This window comes from Salvelinus alpinus, chromosome 26, assembly GCF_045679555.1.
Source record: "Salvelinus alpinus chromosome 26, SLU_Salpinus.1, whole genome shotgun sequence".
Taxonomy (NCBI): domain Eukaryota; kingdom Metazoa; phylum Chordata; class Actinopteri; order Salmoniformes; family Salmonidae; genus Salvelinus; species Salvelinus alpinus.
This window is the reverse complement of record NC_092111.1, coordinates 30,122,144-30,131,656: the sequence shown is the minus strand read 5'-3', so window position 1 is coordinate 30,131,656 and position 9,513 is coordinate 30,122,144.

The window sequence follows — 9,513 nt, the reverse complement described above, 5'->3', positions numbered from 1 at the left end:
TGAATGATAGAGATACCGTGATGAGATCCTGAGGCCCATTGTCATGTCATTCATCCGCCGCCATCACCTCATGTTTCAGCACAAGGTGTACTCAATTCCTGGAAGCTGAACATTTAGCAGTTCTTCCATGGCCTGTATACTCACCAGACATGTCACTCATTGTTTGGGATGCTCTGGATCGACGTGTACGACAGCGTGTTCCACTTCCCGCCAATATCGAGCAACTTTGCACAGCCATTGAAGAGGAGTGGGACAACATTCCACAGGCCCCAATCAACAGCCTGATCAACTCCATGCAAAGCAGATGTGTCACGCTGCATGAGGCAAATGGTGGTCACATCAGATACTGATTGGTTTTCTGACCCACCCCCTATCTTTGTAAGGAAATCAGTCAATAAATTCATTAGGCCTAATCATGGATTTCACATGACTGGTATTCCAGATATGCATCTGTTGGTCATAGATACCTATCTCTCTGTGACCAACAGATGCATATCTGGAATACCAGTCATGTGAAATCCATGATTAGGATTTGAAATGTCCTTGAGTGGCCCAGCCAGAGCCCGGACTTGAACCAAATCGAACATCTCTGGAGAGACCTGAAAAAAGCAGTGCAGCGATGCTCCCCATCCATCCTGACAGAGTTTGAGAGGATTTAAAATATATATATATATATTTAACCTTTATTTAACTAGGCAAGTCAATTAAGAACAAATTCTTATTTACAATGACAGCCTACCCCGTGGGAGAAACTTTATTTTTATACATTTGCAAACATTTCTGAAAACCTGTTCTTGTTTTGTCATTATGAGGTATTGTGTGTAGATTGATTGATGTGGGGGGAAAAACTATTTAATCCATTTTAGAATAAGGCTGTAATGTAACAAAATGTGGAAAAAGTCAAGGGGTCTGAATACTTTCAGGATACACTGTATGGGTGTAGTCCAGTGTCTTATTGTCAAAGCAACCCACTCCTAACGTCACTTGGTGTAGTCAATGGCTCAGTGCTCCAAAACTGTTCACCTGTTTCCAGTGGTGGAAAAAGTACTTGAGTAAAAGTAAAGATACCTTAATAGAAAATGACTCAAATAAAAAATTATATTTGAGTAAAAGTCTAAAAGTATTTGGTTTAAAATATACTTAAGTATCAAAAGTAAATGTAATTACTAAAATATACATAAGTGTCAAAAGTAAAAGTATAAATAATTTCAAATTACTTATATTAAGCAAACCAGACGGGACCATTTTCTTATTTTTTTTTACATTTACGGATAGCCAGAAGCACGCTCCAACATTCAGACATCTTTTACAAATGAAGCATGTGTGTTTAGTGAGTCCGCCAGATCAGAGGCAGTACGGATGACCAGGGATGTTTTCTTGATAAATGAGTGAATTGGACCATTTTCCTGTCCTGCTAAGCATTCAAAATAAAATGAGTACTTTTGGGTGTCAAGGAAAGTGGATGGAGTAAAAAGTACAAATATTGTCTTTAGGAATGTAGTGAAGTAAAAGTAAAAGTAGTCAAAAATATAAAAAGTTAAGTACAGATACCCCAAAAAACAAGTATTTTTCTTAACTATTATACACCACTGCCTGTTTCTACGTCAAGCAAGGACAATGTTCTTTTCGTGTTTTCATGGTGTGCGTACGGCACAGCAGCATGTCATCGATTTTATCTCCAATTTCCAATGTAAAAAAGGTGAAATATCATATTGATACATAGTTATTTGCGCTACGTAATATTGGTTGTTGGGGTGCTAATGTGAAACATGGTCTTTAAATGTTGAACACATGTACCAAGCAAATGCAATCGAGCAACGCTCCGTGGCATTGACCAATTGTTTGTTATTTACCAACCATATACGTTTGCTTGACACCACCTCATTATCATATTGGAGGAAAAAATACATAAATAAATAAATGAATGAAGAAATAATATAAATTAAGAAAATTAAGATTTTAAATAATTATTTATCTATTTATAGGTGCATTTGTTTATTATTTATGTATTTATCTATGAGTGCATTTCTTTCTTTTTAGTTACGGCAGTTTTGGTCCTCCATAATATTTAGACTACGGAATATAAACACTATTCTATTCTGTAAGACAAAACCTGTGTTATGCAGAATATGCAAGTGGCCCTTTTCTTATCTGCACTGACCTGCTCCAAATGTCATTGTTGTTTGTTGTAGGTAACATCATTAGATGCCCTTCTCAAAAGAATTGAATGTCATGGGATGAATATAACAATAAATTACATTTGTTGGGCTTCAGAGGGGGATTATTATTGAGCCTTTCTTTTTCAAGGGTAAATGCCAGCCAGATGGAATTAATGAATCTGTGCTTTATTTTGTTCTTCCTTCATAACAAAAGAACACTAGTCTGTTCCTGTGAGGACAAGTTGCAGCAAGGGCATCCAGTATCTATAATTACAGGAGAGACAATCCCTGTCCTGCCCCTTGCAGTGACTCGTTTGTACACCTGCATAACTGAATAGCTACGGAAAGACTGGCCATAAAGCAGTTTGGGCAAGTGCCAGAGGGGCCTGTCCATCTTTAGCCCAGTGGGCCTGTCTAAATGAGGGGTTTTGTGCAGAATGATCATTATTTGGCTAATAATGGGGGCATCAAGGGAAAAAAACAGGTGTGTGTGTGTGTGTTCATTTCTCCAGAGAAGTTGAATGATGGTGAGTGGGTCTATCCTTTATACTTTGTGCCTATTATTCTGAGAGCAGGGGTCAGACACTGAGGGCAGGGGTCAGACACTGAGGGCAGGGGTCAGACACTGAGGGCAGGGGTCAGACACTGAGAGCAGGGGTCAGACACTGAGAGCAGGGGTCAGACACAGTGTACATGTAGTGGTTCTCTATGAATTGATGTTGATATAATAATCAGTGGTGTAAAGTACTTATGTAAAAATACTTGAAAGTGCTACTGAAGTAGTTTTTTGGGGTATCTGTACTTTACTTTACTATTTATATTTTTGACAACATTTACTTCACTACATTCCTAAAGAAAATTATGTACTTTTTGCTCCATACATTTTCCCTGACACCCAAAAGTACTCATTACATTTTGAATGCTTAGCAAGACAGAAAAATAGTCTAATTCACACACTTATCAAGAGAATATCCCTGGTCATCCCTACTGCCTCTGATCTGGCAGACTCACTAAACACATGCTTCATTTGCAAATGATGTCTGAGTGTTGGAGCGTGCCCCAGGCTATCTGTAAATGATGTCTGAGTGTTGGAGCGTGCCCCAGGCTATCTGTAAATGATGTCTGAGTGTTGGAGCGTGCCCCAGGCTATCCGTAAATGATGTCTGAGTGTTGGAGCGTGCCCCAGGCTATCTGTAAATGATGTCTGAGTGTTGGAGCGTGCCCCAGGCTATCTGTAAATGATGTCTGAGTGTTGGAGCGTGCCCCAGGCTATCTGTAAATGATGTCTGAGTGTTGGAGCGTGCCCCAGGCTATCTGTAAATGATGTCTGAGTGTTGGAGCGTGCCCCAGGCTATCTGTAAATGATGTCTGAGTGTTGGAGCGTGCCCCAGGCTATCTGTAAATGATGTCTGAGTGTTGGAGCGTGCCCCAGGCTATCTGTAAATGATGTCTGAGTGTTGGAGCGTGCCCCAGGCTATCTGTAAATGATGTCTGAGTGTTGGAGCGTGCCCCAGGCTATCTGTAAATGATGTCTGAGTGTTGGAGCGTGCCCCAGGCTATCTGTAAATGATGTCTGAGTGTTGGAGCGTGCCCCAGGCTATCTGTAAATGATGTCTGAGTGTTGGAGCGTGCCCCAGGCTATCTGTAAATTTAAAAAACTAAAAAACGGTGTCGTCTGGTTTGCTTAATATAAGGAATTGGAAATTATTCATACTTTTACTTTTAATACTTAAGTTTATTTTAGCAATTACATTTACTTTTGGTACTTAAGTATATTTAAAACCCAATACTTTTGAACTTTTACTGAAGTAGGATTTTACTGGGTGACTTTCACTTTAATCATTTTCTATTAAGGTATCTTTACTTTGACTCAAATATGACAATTTGGTTATTTTTCCACAACTGATAATAATAACTTGGTGGGTGCTTCTATTTGTCCTATTTCACACATGCACAAGTGTGTATTATACAGACGTGTGAAATGGAAATGTGTTTTTTGCATATCCCAACTCCCCCTGAGACACACTCAGAGTGGGGTCACAGCCAGGGTCACCATATCCCAACTCCCCCTGAGACACACTCAGAGTGGGGTCACAGCCAGGGTCACCATATCCCAACTCCCCCTGAGACACACTCAGAGTGGGGTCACAGCCAGGGTCACCATATCCCAACTCCCCCTGAGACACACTCAGAGTGGGGTCACAGCCAGGGTCACCATATCCCAACTCCCCCTGAGACACCCTCAGAGTGGGGTCACAGCCAGGGTCACCATATCCCAACTCCCCCTGAGACACACTCAGAGTGGGGTCACAGCCAGGGTCACCATATCCCAACTCCCCCTGAGACACACTCAGAGTGGGGTCACAGCCAGGGTCAGCCATTATCAACAGCAGCCGTGGAGCAAACTCCAAAAAGTTCTGGGATACTGTAAAGTCCAAGGAAAACAAGAGCACCTCCTCCCAGCTGCCCACTGCACTGAGGCTAGGTAACACGGTCACCACTGATAAGTCCGTGATAATCGAAAACTTCAACAAACATTTCTCAATGGCTGGCCATGCCTTCCTCCTGGCGACTCCAACCTTGGCCAACAGCCCCGCCCCCCCCGCTGCTACTCGCCCAAGCCTCCCCAGCTTCTCCTTTACCCATATCCAGATAGCAGATGTTCTGAAAGAGCTGGAAAACCTGGACCCATACAAATCAGCTGGGCTTGACAATCTGGACCCCCTATTTCTGAAACTGTCCGCCGCCATTGTCGCACCCCCTATTACCAGCCTGTTCAACCTCTCCTTCGTATCATCTGAGATCCCCAAGGATTGGAAAGCTGCCGCGGTCATCCCCCTCTTCAAAGGGGGAGACACCCTGGACCCAAACTGTTACAGACCTATATCCATCCTGCCCTGCCTATCTAAGGTCTTCGAAAGCCAAGTCAACAAACAGATCACTGACCATCTCGAATCCCACCGTACCTTCTCCGCTGTGCAATCCGGTTTCCGAGCCGGTCACGGGTGCACCTCAGCCACGCTCAAGGTACTAAACGATATCATAACCGCCATCGATAAAAGACATTACTGTGCAGCCGTCTTCATCGACCTGGCCAAGGCTTTCGACTCTGTCAATCACCATATTCTTATCGGCAGACTCAGTAGCCTCGGTTTTTCTAATGACTGCCTTGCCTGGTTCACCAACTACTTTGCAGACAGAGTTCAGTGTGTCAAATCGGAGGGCATGTTGTCCGGTCCTCTGGCAGTCTCTATGGGGGTACCACAGGGTTCAATTCTCGGGCCGACTCTTTTCTCTGTATACATCAATGATGTTGCTCTTGCTGCGGGCGATTCCCTGATCCACCTCTACGCAGACGACACCATTCTATATACTTCCGGCCCTTCCTTGGACACTGTGCTATCTAACCTCCAAACGAGCTTCAATGCCATACAACACTCCTTCCGTGGCCTCCAACTGCTCTTAAACGCTAGTAAAACCAAATGCATGCTTTTCAACCGTTCGCTGCCTGCACCCGCACGCCCGACTAGCATCACCACCCTGGACGGTTCCGACCTAGAATATGTGGACATCTATAAGTACCTAGGTGTCTGGCTAGACTGCAAACTCTCCTTCCAGACTCATATCAAACATCTCCAATCCAAAATCAAATCAAGAATCGGCTTTCTATTCCGCAACAAAGCCTCCTTCACTCACGCCGCCAAACTTACCCTAGTAAAACTGACTATCCTACCGATCCTCGACTTCGGCGATGTCATCTACAAAATAGCTTCCAATACTCTACTCAGCAAACTGGATGCAGTTTATCACAGTGCCATTCGTTTTGTTACTAAAGCACCTTATACGACCCACCACTGCGACCTGTATGCCCTAGTCGGCTGGCCCTCGCTACATGTTCGTCGTCAGACCCACTGGCTCCAGGTCATCTACAAGGCTATGCTAGGTAAAGTGCCGCCTTATCTCAGTTCACTGGTCACGATGGCTACACCCACCCGCAGCACGCGCTCCAGCAGGTGTATCTCACTGATCATCCCTAAAGCCAAAACCTCATTTGGACGCCTTTCCTTCCAGTTCTCTGCTGCCTGCGACTGGAACGAATTGCAAAAATCTCTGAAGTTGGAGACTTTTATCTCCCTCAACAACTTTAAAAATCTGCTATCCGAGCAGCTAACCGATCGCTGCAGCTGTACATAGTCCATCTGTAAACTACCCACCCAATTTACCTACCTCACCCCCCATACTGCTTTTATTTATTTACTTTTCTGCTCTTTTGCACACCAGTATCTCTTCTTGCACATGATCATCTGATGATTTATCACTCCAGTGTTAATCTGCTAAATTGTAATTATTCGATTTATTGCCTACCTCATGCCTTTTGCACACATTGTATATAGATTCTCTTTTTTTCTACCATGTTATTGACTTGTTTATTGTTTACTCCATGTGTAACTCTGTGTTGTCTGTTCACACTGCTATGCTTTATCTTGGCCAGGTCGCAGTTGCAAATGAGAACTTGTTCTCAACTAGCCTACCTGGTTAAATAAAGGTGAAATAAAAAAAATAAAAAATTAGGGTTAAGTGCCTTGCTCAAGGGAACATCAACAGATTGGCTCAGGGATTTGAACTAGCAACCTTTCATGTACTGGCCCAAAGCTCTAACCGCTAGGTTACCTGCCACAGTACAGTAGGTCGCAGTACAAGGGGTTGGCTGGTAATTCTTCTTAGCTGCTGTTAAGCAATGTGATGTCAGTTCTAAATCACAAATGTTTCTATACATATGAGAATGTGTCTGACTGAGAACGCCATTCTCTCTCTCCATCTCCCCCCTCTCTCTCTACCTCTCTTTTACACAAACACGCACACACACACACACATGCACACACACATGCACACGCACGCACACACACAGAGCAGACAGCACATTCAACAATGATTCTACAGTGAACTCTAGTGGTCATTGGGAGCGCTGAAACTCAACAGTATGGAATACAGCCATAAGGGGGCACCCTAGCCTTGTCTAGGCTAGAGCCACGTCTGTCCTGCATGCCACTCTCCCTCCCTGTTCATCTCTGAGCAATATCAATATGTGGCAGCTCGATTGATCATCACCTGACTCGGGTTATATTCAATCAAAGGAATGGACTTGATTGCTGTTCCTGACACATTGTGGTTATTTGTTATATTTGGTCTCCCGAGTGGCGCAGTGGTCTAAGATACTGCAATTCAGTGCTTGAAGTGTCACTACATACACCCTGGTTTTATTCCAGGCTGTATCACAACTGGCTGTGATTTTGACATAACTGTAACGGCTGTCGTAGTCGTTCTCCTCCTCAGACGAGGAGGAGAACGGTGGCGGCTCTGGCGCTGGTCGTGGTCCCCACCCCACCATAGTCAACCCCCGCTTTCGTGGCCTCCTCCCAATATCCACCCTCCATGTCAATCCCACTATTCCAAAGGGCAGTAACAGACTGAGGGGTAGCACCTGACTGAGGGGCAGCACCGGACTGAGGGGCAGCACCGGACTGAGGGGCAGCACCGGACTGAGGGGCAGCACCGGACTGAGGGGCAGCACCGGACTGAGGGGCGGATCCTGGCTGGCGGAAGGCTCTGGCGGATCCTGGCTGGCGGAAGGCTCTGGCGGATCCTGGCTGGCGGAAGGCTCTGGCGGATCCTGGCTGGCGGAAGGCTCTGGCGGATCCTGGCTGGCGGAAGGCTCTGGCGGATCCTGGCTGGCGGAAGGCTCTGGCGGATCCTGGCTGGCGGAAGGCTCTGGGGGATCCTGGCTGGCGGAAGGCTCTGGCGGATCCTGGCTGGCGGAAGGCTCTGGGGGATCCTGGCTGGCGGAAGGCTCTGGCGGATCCTGGCTGGCGGAAGGCTCTGGCGGATCCTGGCTGGCGGAAGGCTCTGGCGGATTCTGGCTGGCTCCGGCTGGTCCTGGCTGGACGGCTCCGGCTGGTCCTGGCTGGACGGCTCCGGCTGGTCCTGGCTGGACGGCTCCGGCTGGTCCTGGCTGGACGGCTCCGGCTGGTCCTGGCTGGACGGCTCTGAAGGCTCGGGACAGACGGGCAGCTCAGGACAGACGGGCAGCTCTGACGGCTCGGGACAGACGGGCAGCGCTGGGCAGGCAGATAGTTCAGGCAGCGCTGAGCAGGCAAGCAGCGCAGGCGGCGTTGGGCAGACGGCCGACTCTGACCTGCTGAGGCGCACCGTAGGCCTGGTGCGTGGTGCCGGAACTGGAGGCACTGGGCTGGAGACACGCACCACAGGGAGAGTGCGTGGAGGAGGAACAGGGCTCTGGAAACGCACTGGAAGCCTGGTGCGTGGTGTCGGCACTGATGGTACTGGGCTGGGATGGGAAGGTGGCGCCGGATATACCGGACCCCTGGGAAAAAATGTGAATTCCATTCCTCTCGAGTACAGTTCCTGGGATTTGTAGTGGAACCCGGTCGAGTCCAGATGGACCCCAAGAAGGTAGGGGCGGTAGCAGATTGGCCCACCCCCAAGTCCGTTAAGGAAGTTCAGCGTTTCCTGGGCTTCACTAACTTCTACCGCAAGTTCATCAAGAACTTCAGCTCGGTGGCAGCCCCTCTCTCAGCTTTAACCAAGGGTGGCAACACAAGGTTTCTGTGGGGAAGAGAAGCTGAGACGGCCTTCCAAGGACTCAAGCAGCGCATCCTCTCTGCTCCCATCCTGACACTACCGACGGCGGATGAACCTTTTGTGGTGGAGGTAGACGCATCAGAGGTTGGTGTTGGAGCTGTCCTGTCTCAGAGGGGTGAAGACAAGAGGCTTCATCCTTGCGCCTTCTTCTCTCACCGGCTTACCCCGGCCGAGAGGAATTACGATGTGGGGGATCGTGAACTCCTAGCGGTTAAGATGGCATTGAAGGAATGGAGACACTGGCTCGAGGGGGCTTCTCAACCGTTTCAAGTGCTTACGGACCACAAAAATCTGGAGTATATCCAGCAGGCGAAGCGGTTGAACTCCAGACAAGCTCGATGGTCTCTTTTCTTCAGCCGATTCCAGTTTATTCTCACCTATAGACCCGGGTCGAAGAATCTCAAACCGGATGCCTTGTCACGAGTCTACTCTCCTGCCATTCGAGAAGATACTGACATGACTGTTCTTCCTGCCGCTAAGATCGTGGCTCCGATCTCGTGGCAAGTGGAGGATACCGTGAAACAAGCTCAAGCCATCGAACCGGGCCCTGGAGGAGGTCCTGCTAATCGGTTGTTTGTTCCCAAGGCAGCAAGGTCCCAAGTCCTTCTGTGGGGGCACTCCTCTCGCCTCACCTGTCACCCGGGCGTAGGTCGCACCTTGGAGTTCATCCAGCGTAAGTTCTGGTGGCCCACCA